The 14,634-nt window shown below is 39.9% G+C and overlaps 1 protein-coding gene and 1 pseudogene across 1 annotated transcript in view; both read left to right on the top strand.

Annotated features, from left to right (window-relative positions):
* cdk11b (cyclin-dependent kinase 11B) overlaps nucleotides 1-14,634 on the top strand; it is a 376,069-nt gene that overhangs the window by 222,330 nt on the left and 139,105 nt on the right. The gene's annotated exons all lie outside the window — the stretch shown is intronic.
* Nucleotides 1,444-12,442, top strand: LOC127963324 (ninjurin-1-like; annotated as a pseudogene).

Below are 14,634 nucleotides of genomic sequence, written 5' to 3'. Positions count from 1 at the left end.
CTTGCTACAGCTGGTCAGTGGCTGTGGCTAGGAGACTCGTCAACGGAAAGATCTCCACCTATCATCCCTCTATAAAAGTTTAGGCTGGCTAGTGTAGGAGTGGGACTTTCTCTGGGTTTATTTTGTGTTTGCTTTAGGCTCTGGTTTGTTATTTGATTTAGTATTTTGTTTCTGTGGCTATTACATTTACACCCATGCACCTGACAGACATTACAGATGACCACGTTTTCTTGTTTAGATATATATTTTATTTGCGTTAGATGTTTATTTCTTGCAATCCAGTCACTGTGTCCTCCATTTCATTTGCCACCGGCTTTGAGCCGGTCGTGACATCATAAAATAATATATCAAATATCTTTCAGTACACATTCATATTCAGTTATCTGTTTATTTACTGCTCTGTTGTGATGAATAGTGACACTTTCTCTCAGGAAGGTCCAGGCAATAATTATAACAAACATATGTGTTAAATCTTTCCTGTGTAGACACATATATGCAATGTGATATCAGCTGTGAGATATGCTTTTACTTTAATGAGGGGAACTCGTCTAGTGGAGTTTAGGGCTCTGAGAGAGCAGTAATTGAGTCCTCTGTCAGGAAGACCAGAGAAGTGCCAGAGTCAGCACTCTCTCTCTCTCTCTCTCTCTCTCTCTCTCTCTTTATTATTATTCTTCATGCTACTTCATGACACCAGAAACTCTTCAGTCAGATTACGACAGTCAATAAAGTTTTAGATAAATCATGCATTCGTGCCAAGAATCCCATTCCATTCATTCTGTAAGTTCTGTGTGCTCATTAAGGGCTACGGAGTTACAGAGACTTTGAGTTTCAAGTCTTTGCATCATGTAAATCATGGAACAGATTATTTCATAAAAGTTATTCTTCAACAAAACAAGTATTACTACGTATAATTCAGATATGTTCACAGAATATAAACCTAACAGAGCACTAAGACCACTAGGATCGAGTCAGTTAGAAATACCAAGGGTTCACACAAAACAAGCTTCCAGAAGAGATCAGATGTGCTAACAACAGCTACATTTAGACTCAAAACTCATCTGTTTAGCTGTGCATTTACTGAATGAGCACTGTGCAATGTCCGAACTGATTGCACTATATTCTATTTTTAATCATTACCTATTTTTTTAACTAATTTGAAATCAATTTTTAACTTCCTTGTTTTTTATGGTTATGATTATTATTTATTATTTTGATTCCTATTATGTCAAGCTCTTTGAATTACCATTATGTTTGAATGTAATAGAAATAAATTTGCCTTTCCTGTAATACCCTCACACTATAGTCAGTATAGTCAAATGCAGAGAAAAATATCAGGAAAGCGAGCTCGAGAGAAAGGCTTCAGTGAATAAAAACTAGTTGTGCAGTAGTTGGTGTAGGATTAGTTTAATACTGGCTTTAGCATAATAACAGTCCTCTCTCTCTATGTTTCTTTCGTCAGGTTTCTCACAGCCTCAGCCTGTCGCATGCTCCTCTAAACATGAATCACTATGCTAACAAGAAGAGCGCGGCGGAGAGCATGCTGGACGTAGCTCTGCTAATGGCTAACGCCTCGCAGCTGAAGGCCGTGCTAGAGCAAGGGCCCCAAAACACACTGTACACGTCCCTGATCACACTCATCAGCCTGTCACTCTGTCTACAAGTGTTAGTGGGCATCCTGCTCATCTTCACAGGTGAACGAGAGCACACTCTAATACTCACACACACACACACTCTAATACTCACACACATACACACTCTAATACTCACACACACACACACTCTAATACTCACACACACACACACTCTAACACTCACACACACACACATGCACACACACTCACACACACTCTAATACTCACACACACACACACACACACACTCTAATACTCACACACACACACACACACACTCTAACACTCACACACACACACACACACACATGCACACACACTCACACACACTCTAATACTCACACACACACACACTCTAATACTCACACACACACACACACACACACACACACTCACACACACACACACACACACACATGCACACACACTCACACACACTCTAATACTCACACACACACACACACACACACACACACTCACACACACACACACACACACACACACACACACACACTCACACACACACACACACACACACACACACATGCACACACACTCACACACACTCTAATACTCACACACACACACACTCTAACACTCACACACACGCTTGCCTTACAGCAGGGCTCAAGGTGTATTTGACTTTAATGCTGCAGAGACCTCTTAGATGCCAAAAGATAAATCATCTGTTAGAGAGGCTAATTTAAAAGGCTAATTTAATTTCTCACGTCATGAGAAATTAGCATTGTTTGTACCCTACTTATATTTTCTGAAATATCCTTATTAAATCCTTAGATAGGTGACATACGTAGGTGTAACATCGAATCAAGAGCTGACAGAAATTCAGTCATGACAACGTGAAGCATGTTAATGGATCTGACAGTGTGTATGTGTTTGGTCTTGGTGAACTAGATGTGTTGTTCACTCTGTGGCTGTTATTCATGAGACATACATCATGTCCACTGTGACAGATGTAGACAGGTGGTGCTGGGGGAGGAGGAGGGTCATATCTGGTTTTAATGTAGAGTTTGCAAGCTCATCAGTTGTAGATATATGAGTGGTCATGGTTTGCACCATGTAGATTACATGTCAAGGATCTATCGGCTCGTGTCAAACACAGTTTCCGGACTGAACTTTGTGGACAATGTCTTGTTTTTGTTTTTACTTGTTTAACCATTGCTATCAGCCATTGCTCAGGGGAATATTTACAGAAGATATACTGGCATCATGCCTGTCATTAGTGTCAGTGACAGTCAGCTACAGCTGTCAAACAAAAACCCTAAAATATCCTAATTTAATTAAAGTGCAAACAGGTATTTCCTGCATTATTAATAACATGTTCATTGTAAAACATGAATCTCTAGTCAACCAGGAACAGCATGCATGAAACAATACAACTATATATTACTGCTTCAGCAACGCAGTTACTGTCTTTGAATAACACAACACACAGTATAACTACTAGACTGAACTCTTCAGCACAACGGTAACCTCACAAACTCACATTAACACTAACGGATCTCTCTAGATTTACATTTACATTTATTCATTTAGCAGATGCTTTTATCCAAAGTGACTTACAGATAAAGACAGTGGAAGCAATCAAAAACTACAAAAAGAGCAATGATATATAAGTGCTATAACAAGTCTCAGTTAGGTTAACACAGTACACATAGCATGCGATTTTAAATAATATAATAAATAAAAAGAAAACAGATAGAATAAAAAAAGAATAGAGCAAGAATAGAGCAAGACCAATTTAAAAGTCTGTAAAAGTGACTTTGTGCTTCTTTGGGATGAACAATCAAGCCACGTTCACTTGCAGCAAGCTTCTAGAGGCACATAAGTCTGAAGTAATGAATTTAGGTAAATGGGTGCAGAGCCAGTGGTAGTTTTGTAGGCAAACATCAGTGCCTTGAATTTTATGCGAGCAGCTATTGGAAGCCAGTGCAAATTGATAAACAGAGGTGTGACGTGTATTCTTTTTGGCTCATTAAAAATTAATCTTGCTGCCGCGTTCTGGATTAATTGTAAAGGTTTGATCGAATTGGCTGGAAGACCTGCCAAGAGAGCATTGCAATAGTCCAGCCTGGACAGAACAAGAGCTTGAACAAGGAGTTGTGCAGCATGTTCCCAAAGAAAGGGCTTCATCTTCTTGATGTTGAATAAAGCAAATCTGCAGGATCGGACAGTTTTAGCAATGTGGTCTGAGAAAGTCAGCTGATCATCAATCATAACTCCAAGGCTTCTAGCTGTTATGGTTGATGTGCCTAACTTGATGGTGAAATTGTGGTGGAACGATGGGTTTGCTGGAATCACAAGCACACACACACATGTGCTTGTGTGAAGGTGATGGTCCATCATCCAGGAAGAAATGTCTGTTAGACAAGCTGAGATGTGAATAGCTACCGTCGGATCATCAGGATGGAATGAGAGGTAGAGTTGAGTGTCATCAGCATAGCAGTGGTATGAAAAGCCATGTTTCTGAATGACAGAACCTAATGATGCCATGCAGACAGAGAAGAGAAGTGGTCCAAGAACTAGATCTCAGCATCTTCACTTATTACAAACCCTTATTTCTGTCACATAAAAGAAAATTAACAGGTGTAGATGTTGATGTTTTACTAAAAATAATAAAGTCACCATCATGGTGGTCAGTGTTTGCTTTAGTTGGGCTCTTGACCCTTATCTTCATTCATCAGCATGGTGTGTTGTAAAGCAGTGAGGGCAGTGCTGTACAGTGAGCAGCTATTAGCTGTTTTTATATGATGAGAGTCATCAGGCCTGATTACATTAAAAAAAAACATTGCTTTTCATTTATATGTTTAGGTTTTGAATAATCAACGCCCTAAAACTACAGCTTGCAAGGAAAGTACTGCTCTATCAGTTTTAATCAGTGGTGGACGAAGTACACAAATCAAGTACTTGAGTAAAAGTACAGATACGAATAATAAAATATTACTCCAGTAAAAGTAAAAGTACTCCTTTTTCAATTTTACTCAAGTGAAAGTACAAAAGTACTCAATTTTGTATGTACTCAAGTAAAAAAGTACTGAAAGATAAATGTTTGCAATTTTATATAGGCTAATTTAATTTTATATTAGCACATTTTTTTTTTTTTTTTTATAATCCTACTGCTCAAAATACTTGGGATTTTTTCCAAAATAACCACTATATGGAGGATATTTTTGTTGTTGATATGGACTACGCTTACGAGAGTAATGTTCACTGTGAAGCTTACACTGTGATGTACCTGAGAGAAAACAGAGATGACCATCTGATCTTCACCAGTAAGAACAAAGTATTTTAAAGTTTGTGGTTTTACAGAACATCACAGTTATATATGACAAGATAATAAGGCCTGAAGTTAGGAAGAACATCTTAAGGAAAATATAATTATATTTTCTTAATGATTTTTTTCCTTCTCAAACCTTGTCTGCAGTGTAAAAACACCCCTGGCCAAATGGGGTGCATCTCTTCCCCTCTTTGATAATTACTGTAGTTACCATGTTCTGAACATCACATCCTTTCTTTTCTCCCCAGATGTAATCTATATATATATATATCTATATCTATCTATCTATCTATATATATATATATATATATATATATAGGTGGCTGAATAAAAATATTTGGACATTATTTATAAAAATTACCTCAAGTTAGCACCAGCAAGCCTGCTAGACATTTAGCATCAGCTACAATATTTACTTATTTTCAGTACCATTCTGAATAAACATTCATGTCTGTCTAACGTTACTCGTCTAAAAAAAAAGCATCAAGTTCAAATATTCATTTATCACCAATTAACTGTTTGACAAACACTTCCTGCTTCGAGATCTGAATTAAAAAAAAATCTCAAACATGCTCCGAAGTGGCGATCTGAATCAACCGAGTCGCGAACATGCTCCGAAGTGCCGATCTGAATCAACCGAGTCGCGAACATGCTCCGAAGTGCCGATCTGAATCAACCGAGTCGCGAACAGGCTCCGAAATCCTGATCTGTATCAACCGAGTCGCGAACATGCTCCGAAGTGCCGATCTGAATCAACCGAGTCGGGAACATGCTCCGAAGTGCCGATCTGAATCAACCGAGTCGGGAACATGCTCCGAAGTGCCGATCTGAATCAACCGAGTCGCGAAAATGCTCCGAAGTCCAGAAGTCCCGATCTGAATCAACCGAGTCGCGAACAGGCTCCGAAGTCCCGATCTGAATCAACCGAGTCGCGAACAGGCTCCGAAGTCCCGATCTGAATCAACCGAGTCGCGAACAGGCTCCGAAGTGCCGATCTGAATCAACCGAGTCGCGAACATGCTCCGAAGTGCCGATCTGAATCAACCGAGTCGCGAACAGGCTCCGAAATCCTGATCTGTATCAACCGAGTCGCGAACATGCTCCGAAGTGCCGATCTGAATCAACCGAGTCGGGAACATGCTCCGAAGTGCCGATCTGAATCAACCGAGTCGCGAAAATGCTCCGAAGTCCAGAAGTCCCGATCTGAATCAACCGAGTCGCGAACAGGCTCCGAAGTCCCGATCTGAATAAACCGAGTCGCGAACAGGCTCCGAAGTCCCGATCTGAATCAACCGAGTCGCGAACATGCTCCGAAGTGCCGATCTGAATCAATGTAAAAAATAATTATATTTCTCTAATAACTCTAACTCTACAACTCCATGAAAGACTCAGATCACGTATCTAAAAATAAATCGCTATAGGAAAAGAGAGAGGAGTGAAGTTTCCTACCATTCTGCTGTGTTTGGTCCTCAAGCACGTCTGACGCTCCGCGGCGCGTCTCCGCCCCTCACACGCGCGTTTACAGCGCTAAATTAATAATCTTTGCTAATTATTATACATTTACTTCATTGTCAGCTTCAGGTACTTCATTTATTATTGTTCAATGAACTGTTTGAAACAAAAAAGGTTGTATTTCAGTAATAATTCTAAATTATCAAAATAAAATATATAAAATAAATAATAAAAAATATGATTTTCAGTTACAATAATTAATCCTAAATTCCGACATTAATAACTTACTTTTAGCAACATCAGACGCACGCGCTCACAATATTTCACGGTTCTTACTTCTGTAGACTCACACTAAACGGTTCATTTGAATCAGTGAGTGATCGACTCCAGAACAGCTGCAATCGGATCCATCTAATTCGTAAACGAATCGTTTGATGCGATTCGCGATCCGATTTAAAGGTTTATTTTGAAAAGACTCAGTTCGTTCATGATAAATCAGACACCGCTTCTGCGTGTCGGAGCACGTGATATATTATAGGGAGTAACGATATGTTTTATGAAATGTAGTGAAGTTAAAAGTACGATCTTATGTTTTGGAATGTAGTGAAGTAAAAGTAAAAGTTACTCAAAATAAAACTACTTCAGTAAAGTACAGATACTTGAAAAATGTACTTAAGTACAGTAACGAAGTAAAGCTACTCCGTTACTGTCCACCACTGGTTTTAATGAATTAATTTTAAATCTACAGTATGTATTGCATATAAACATTTGAGCTCTGGTACTATTTAGACACACACAGACATCAAGAACCAGCATATGAATCTCAACAATGGTGACAATCAACAAAATACTTCATGCTGCAATGCATGCTGGGTAACAGCATCGTAAAAACTCCCATCATGCACTGCAGAATGACTATTTATTGTCACCACTGTTGAGGATCAAATGATTTAGTTGATGTCTAAAACCCTGAGCTGATTCAATATTTAAGATTTACAGTGGCATTTTTTTTAATAGGACTTTTTTTTGTCAATCAATAAAGCAAAGAAAAACCACTTCATGACAATCATTCAAATGATTTAAAAGCAAAGAGTGTAAAATGACCTGTTATCTCAATCTTTAAATTCAACATTACGCAAATGTTAAAATGTTTGTTGTGGAACAATATTTCAATTGCTTAAAAGCATATTACTTTGAATTATTAAAAGGGTCAAAAGCTCAACTAAAGCAAACACTGATCTCCATGATGGTGACATCATTTTAACCAGTAAAACGTCCACCTGCTTGTGACTTGAAAGCAATGACTCTGTTCCTCCTCTGGTGAAATCAGAGTTCATGGCTGGAATAAACATATAGCAGGACTTACACTTTCTGACCCCTGGGGCCCGTTCTTTGTATGGCGCTTATTACACCCAAGACTAAACGTCACATCCAAGATGATATCCTCTAATTAGGATCTAGCTAATTTGGTTCCTCGAACGCACCTGTTGTTGATGATGTGTATGTATCGATACAGCAGTGCAGCGATTGGCTGGCGGCAAGACAGCAATGTAATGACATCATATAATTCAAGAAGACACCTGACGAAAAACTTGACAAATATCTGGACTTTTATACAAATATGAAGTAATTACTTTATGAGAAAAATAAATCTTTCAATGAATACACAAAATGTATTATAATTTATTATCTTTAAATACATTTTTAAATGATTATTAATTTAATTTTTTGTCTCTGGATCAGTAGTATATTCTTGTAATAATGTAGCAGTAGTGGAGGACAGATTTTAAGTATCAGTTCTGCTTAAAAAGATGCAATCTAACCTGTTTACATGAAATAAGCCGCTTCCTTTTTGTTTTTTGTTGTTGTTGTTTGTTTGTTTTGTTTGGTTTGGCAGGTGCTGCCAGTCATTTGGCCATTTTATTAATTTATTTATTTTATTTCAATAACATTTTAATACTATTTTGTGGTTACCTTTTTTTTTACTGTATAATTACAGATTATTTCAGGAATTTTACATACATTTGTCAAGTCAAGTCAAGTCAAGTTAAAGTAAAAACTGTGAATTACTGTAATGTATTGTTCATGTCATAATACTTAAAATAACAGCCAATTTGTTAATTACCGGATACTGTTAGTAATTTTTTGACAGAGTTTTGACTACAATTTAAAATAAAATAAAACAACCAACAAAAAAAATCACAGTTATTTTCCGTAAAATTAGGATGTTTTTTTACAGTGTACCCAGAGGATCTAAGAGTACTTGGAAAGCAATGAGGCCCAGGGTACACAGCAGTGATTACAGGACCTGATAGAGCACAGTAACTAGTGTTATTTCCACCCATTTAAAAGCACTCTGCTGATATCACAACACTTCCATAAACACAACTATTATCACCCTGCTCCTCAGTTATCAACCGCCCATCCATCCATCATCTTCCGCTTATCCGGGGCCGGGTCGCGGGGGCAACAGTCTAAGCAGAGACGCCCAGACTTCCCTCTCCCTAGCCACTTCTTCCAGCTCTTCCGGGGGGACCCCGAGACGTTCCCAGGCCAGCCGGGAGACATAGTCCCTCCAGCGTGTCCTAGGTCTTTCCCGGGGCCTCCTCCCGGTGAGACGTGCCTGGAACACCTCCCTGGGAAGGCGTCCAGGAGGCATCCGAAATAGATGCCCGAGCCACCTCAGCTGGCTCCTCTCGATGTGGAGGAGCAACGGCTCTACTTTGAGCTCCTCCCGAGTGACCGAGCTTCTCACCCTATCTCTAAGGGAGCGCCCAGCCACCCGACGGAGAAAGCTCATTTCGGCCGCCTGTATCCGGGATCTTGTCCTTTCGGTCATGACCCACAGCTCATGACCTTAGGTGAGAGTAGGAACGTAGATTGACCGGTAAATCGAGAGCTTTGTCTTACAGCTCAGCTCCTTCCTCACCACGACAGACCGGTACAGCGACCGCATTACTGCAGAAGCTGCACCGATCCGTCTGTCAATCTCCCGTTCCATCCTTCCCTCACTCGTGAACGAGACCCCAAGATACCTGAACTCCTCCACTTGAGGCAGGAACTCTCCACCAACCTGAAGTGGGCAATCCACCCTTTTCCGACTGAGAACCATGGCCTCAGACTTGGAGGTGCTGATTCTCATCCCAGCCGATTCACACTCGGCTGCAAACCGTCCCAATGCACACTGAAGGTCCTGGTCTGAGGATGCCAACACGACAACATCATCCGCAAAAAGCAGCGACGAAATCGTAAGGTCCCCAAACCGGACACTCTCCGGCCCTTGGCTGCGCCTAGAAATTCTGTCCATAAAAATAATGAACAGAACCGGTGACAAAGGGCAGCCCTGCCGGAGTCCAACATGCACCGGGAACAGGTCTGACTTACTGCCGGCAAAGCGAACCAAGCTCTTGCTCCGGTCGTAAAGGGACCGAACAGCCCTAAGTAGGGGACCGCCGACCCCATACTCCCATAGCACCCTCCACAGGATGTCGCGAGGAACACGGTCAAATGCCTTCTCCAAATCCACAAAACACATGTGGAATGGATGGGCATACTCCCATGAACCCTCCAGCACCCTGGAAAGGGTATAGAGCTGGTCCAGTGTTCCACGACCGGGACGAAAACCACACTGTTCCTCCTGAATCCGAGGTTCCGCTATCGTCCGAATTCTCCTCTCCAGTACCCTGGCATAGACTTTCCCGGGGAGGCTGAGAAGTGTGATCCCCCTATAGTTGGAACACACTCTCCAGTCCCCCTTCTTGAAAAGAGGTACCACCACCCCGGTCTGCCAGTCCAGAGGTACTGTCCCCAACCGCCATGCAATGTTGAAGAGTCAGCCAAGACTGCCCCACAACATCCAGAGACTTGAGGTACTCAGGACGGATCTCATCCACTCCCGGTGACTTGCCACCGAGGAGCTTTTTAACTACTTCGATGACTTCAGACTTCAACGCTTCGGTTGTTATCAACCGTATTTACTGCAAATTAATCTGACGGGCCTCAGTATTAGTAGTACTGTAACATCATCGCAGTATCCATCTTGCTGCCAAGACGATTGTTTTTTACACTGTAATGGATTATAACGTAATAAAGAGTTGAGATTTTAAAACAGTTTCAACTCAAATCAATATTTCATGTCCACATCATTATTTATTGAAATGCATACGTTTATACATCATCTCTTAAAATGTTCATCTTTTTTGAATGAGTTGGTTTTGTCTAAGTTCAAACCCCATGACCCCTGGCCAGCTGTACATGTACATGATAGACTAGTGCTCATCGTCATGAAGTGATTTAGTGGCCTGTCAGGACTCACACTGATGCTGTCATCTGACAGAGACGAAGCACTGAACAACACAAGTGCTCTGCAGTCTGACACATCGACTGGGACATAAAAGATCTGATGCATATTAACAAGTCAAGTCTCTCTGCTCTCACTGATCCGAGATCAACAGTTAAGTCACATGTATTTATATTGTGCTTTAAACAGTACAGGTTTCAAAGCAGATCGTCTCTATACAGAGGCGTCCTTCTGTGGAGACCAAACTTCATCATCAGAGAAGAGACATGGAGATATGGAGAGTGAATTAGACACTGCTCAGTGGAATAATTACTATACTGTATATATATTCACATAAGAAGTGTTTCCTCTGTGAGCTGATGAGAGTATTCACAGAGTCTCTGCAGGACCTGCTTCATTCAGTAATCTGAAGCTCTGTGAACTCAGTGTGATTGTAGGATTAGAGGAGCAGCACATGACAATGCATCAGCATACACCCCTCGCTCTCTCTCTTTCTCTTTGACCTACATATCAGCACAACCTTTCTCTGCCTGTCTCTGCCTCTCTGTGATGTTCCCCGTCCCCACTGACCCTGACTCTGCACCCGCTGACCTCAGTGTTGACCTCTGACCCAGCCGAGCGTGAGCTGAGCGCCTTTCAGCAGGAACACTGACAGTATTTACAGAACACACACTGATACACACACACACACACACACACACACACACACACACTGATACACACAACCTTATACATACTCACACACACTGATACACACCTTTTTATTATTGCTTTATATACAGATAGTTTTTATATTTACTTGTATGTGTTATGTTGATGGCTTTTTGTGTTTGGAATGTAAAGAAATATGAGCAAATGCTGCTTTTGTCCTTCATTCTTTGTGCTGTAATACAGTCAGTAAAATGAAAAGATGTTAAAGTATTCTCATCCTATAATGAAATACTTATGTGTGAATTCACTCAGACTTCAAAGAGTAAAAGTTCACTGTTCACCAACTCAACAGAAGAGTGTTTATCACACTTTACACATTACACTGAAACTGAGTATTTGTTTAGACAGAAGTTAGGTGTTTTAAGTAGAAAATAATGTTTTGAACCTTCAGAGTAGGTTTGCTCACCATGATTTTTTCTTATGTTTTTATTCGTTGGTTTGAAACAAGGCAGTTTAATGTGCATATGAAATAACAGAAAATATATATTTTTTTAACTGCTTACATTTTCAAAACTTTGCCTCTTTTTTTCCAAAACTTTACACACAGAAACAAAATGAAGCACTGCATCCACAATATAACAAACACATCTCTAAAGCAAACATTTGCAAACACCTTTGTCATAATATTACATAATATTCGGAAATGTCTGCTTTTGAGATGTGTCTGTGATATTTTGAATGCAGTGCTTCATTTTTTAAGAGATGAGAAGCATTTAGCATTTTGTGTGCGATTCTAGGATTTGTGTGTAAAGTTTTGAAAAAAAGAGGCAAAGTTTTGAAAATGTGTGTAAGCAGTTGAGAAACAGTGTGATAAAGTGCATTTATATTTTCTGAGTGTGTGTCAGGCCAGGCTGTATCAGAACACTGTGGATGTGAGTCACAGTGTGTGTGTGTGTGTGTGTGTGTGCAGTGAAGTGGAACCTGAATGACGAGCAGAAACATCTCAGGCTGAACATCTTAGAGAACATCACCACAGGCTGCATCTTCATCATAGTTGTCATCAATGTCTTCATCACTGCGTTTGGAGTCCAGCGCTCCAGTGCAGGCGTGTGACTCCAGCTCTCTCTCACACACACACACACACACACACACACACGCACACACACACACACACACACACACAGCGCTTCAGGAGACATTCAACTTTAATAAGCTGTGAGAGCTTGTAGCAGGGCATTATGGGTAAGTTCTGTGGGATGTCAGACAATTAAACAACAGGCTCAGAGCTGTGTGTTTGAATTTGCGTTTGAAATCAATACCAAAGGTATTATATATTATATATATATATATATATATATATATATATATATATATATATATATATATATATATATATATATATATATATATACATAACACACCCCATTTCAGCAATGTGTTATATCTGATAATGTTGTATTTAAGGCAGCTACTGAAGTAGATTTTAACAACAAAACATTTCTGATAATGATTTCATCATAACAAATCATGGTCTGGTCTGGTCATTACGTATTTAATTCTGTGATATGATATCTTGTGTAATATTTACTGTCCTTTTACTAGCTTTTGTATTTGATGTTCATTTGATTGTTCTGTAATCAACAGCTATGATTACTTAGCTTGATAGTAATTAAATCAATTGTAAGTGAAGTGTTTTACAGAGCAGATGTTAATAACCTGCAGTTTTATATGGAATTAAATATGCCTGCATTTAGTTAAACAAATGTAAATATTGCTCCTTAAATAAAAAGTAAATTAAAGTGTACATTTATGACGCTGCTTCTCATGATTAGAACACGCCCCCAACTCTCTTGTCAAAAAAAAGCTAGAAAGAAATCTGAAATACTGTCAGTGAAAGGAGAAATTTCTCGTAAATGTTGGAGTCCTGACAGTGTGTAACTACTGTAAGACACTGAGTGTACAGTAGTCACAGACAAAGTGTGTTTTATCAGTATTAGAAATAGTGCAATTTCAGTTATACAATAGAAACAAGTACAGAAAGAGAGAAGATCGATTAAAAGAGGAGTTCTTATAGCAAGTCATTTTCTACTGGTCCTGGAATGATAAATTCTGTCCGTCTTTTCCAGAGTGCCTTGTTGTGTTTCATTTGTGAAAGTGCACAGATGAACAGTGAGCGTGAAGGCTTCAGATGAACTGAGCCCAAGAGCTCAGGAGACAATAGCATTTTCATTGCCCTCATGTCTATCAGTGTCACATTCATTTATTGTGTGCATCCCATCTGTTCTGCATCTCTTAGAAACACAAGGTCTAGAGATACGGGTTTTTGATTCACATGTTTTAGGATGTTGTGTCATGCACTGTGTTCTGCTCTCTTTGTTCTGTACAGTGTCCCGTGCACACTTCAGCTTCAGAGCTCTTGCTGTTAAGTCATAAATCTGGCTCTCTGTGGTCCTTAAATGTTTCAGTTGAAAGACCACTACTCTCCATTCCTGTACACTTACACAGACACACAGACAAGAGCTCCAGTGCATGCTCAGAAAGCTGATGCTGTCCTCTGGTGGCACAATGTGCATCTACACACACACACACACACACACACACACAAACACACACAGTCTCAATCAACCGTGGAGCTCCAACTCTAATCAAGCATTGTCTTGGATTTGTAAGTGCATAACTTTCATCAGCATGCATCTTCTTATGCAGGTCAGAACAGTAACTGAGAGCTGGTTATAGCGATCACATTCATGATTCCAAGCCAATGGGAACAGAACTGAGTAAAGTCATTGAGTTGCATGTATTTCATTCCTCTAAGTTTTCTGACACTTTCTTTAGTTTACTTTATTTACGCTGCTGGCCAGTGAATGTGTGGAACATGGTTTGTTATAGACGACTCTAATTCAGTGTTTCCTAACTCTGGCCCTGAGCCTGAATCCTGAAGAGCTGCTCCAGGTTTGTTGGATTAGGGTTGTGCACCTCAGAACCATACAACTAATGATCAGGGCCCGTATTCATAAAGCATCTTAATGCAAAAAGTAGCTCCTAGTGACAAAATTCTATAGAAAAAATTCTTAGAAATGTGGGCGTTTACTCTTAAAATTAAAGAAAAAATCCTAGTAAAGAAAAAAGTAATTCAGAAAGCATCTTAACCCTTAAAAGAGGTCTTAAGGTCAAACTTGTTAGGAGCACAGACGAGGACTTTTAGAGGTTTAAGAGTTTCTTTAGCAGAGGAGAAAATGGCAGAGAGACGAAGAGGCAGAAGAAATGTGTTGCAGACAATGGATGACAGTGAGTTAATAAGACGC

Source organism: Carassius gibelio, chromosome B8 (genome assembly GCF_023724105.1).
Source record: "Carassius gibelio isolate Cgi1373 ecotype wild population from Czech Republic chromosome B8, carGib1.2-hapl.c, whole genome shotgun sequence".
Taxonomy (NCBI): domain Eukaryota; kingdom Metazoa; phylum Chordata; class Actinopteri; order Cypriniformes; family Cyprinidae; genus Carassius; species Carassius gibelio.
The sequence above is the reverse complement of the archived record's forward strand: the minus strand, read 5'-3'. Positions and strand labels throughout refer to the sequence as shown.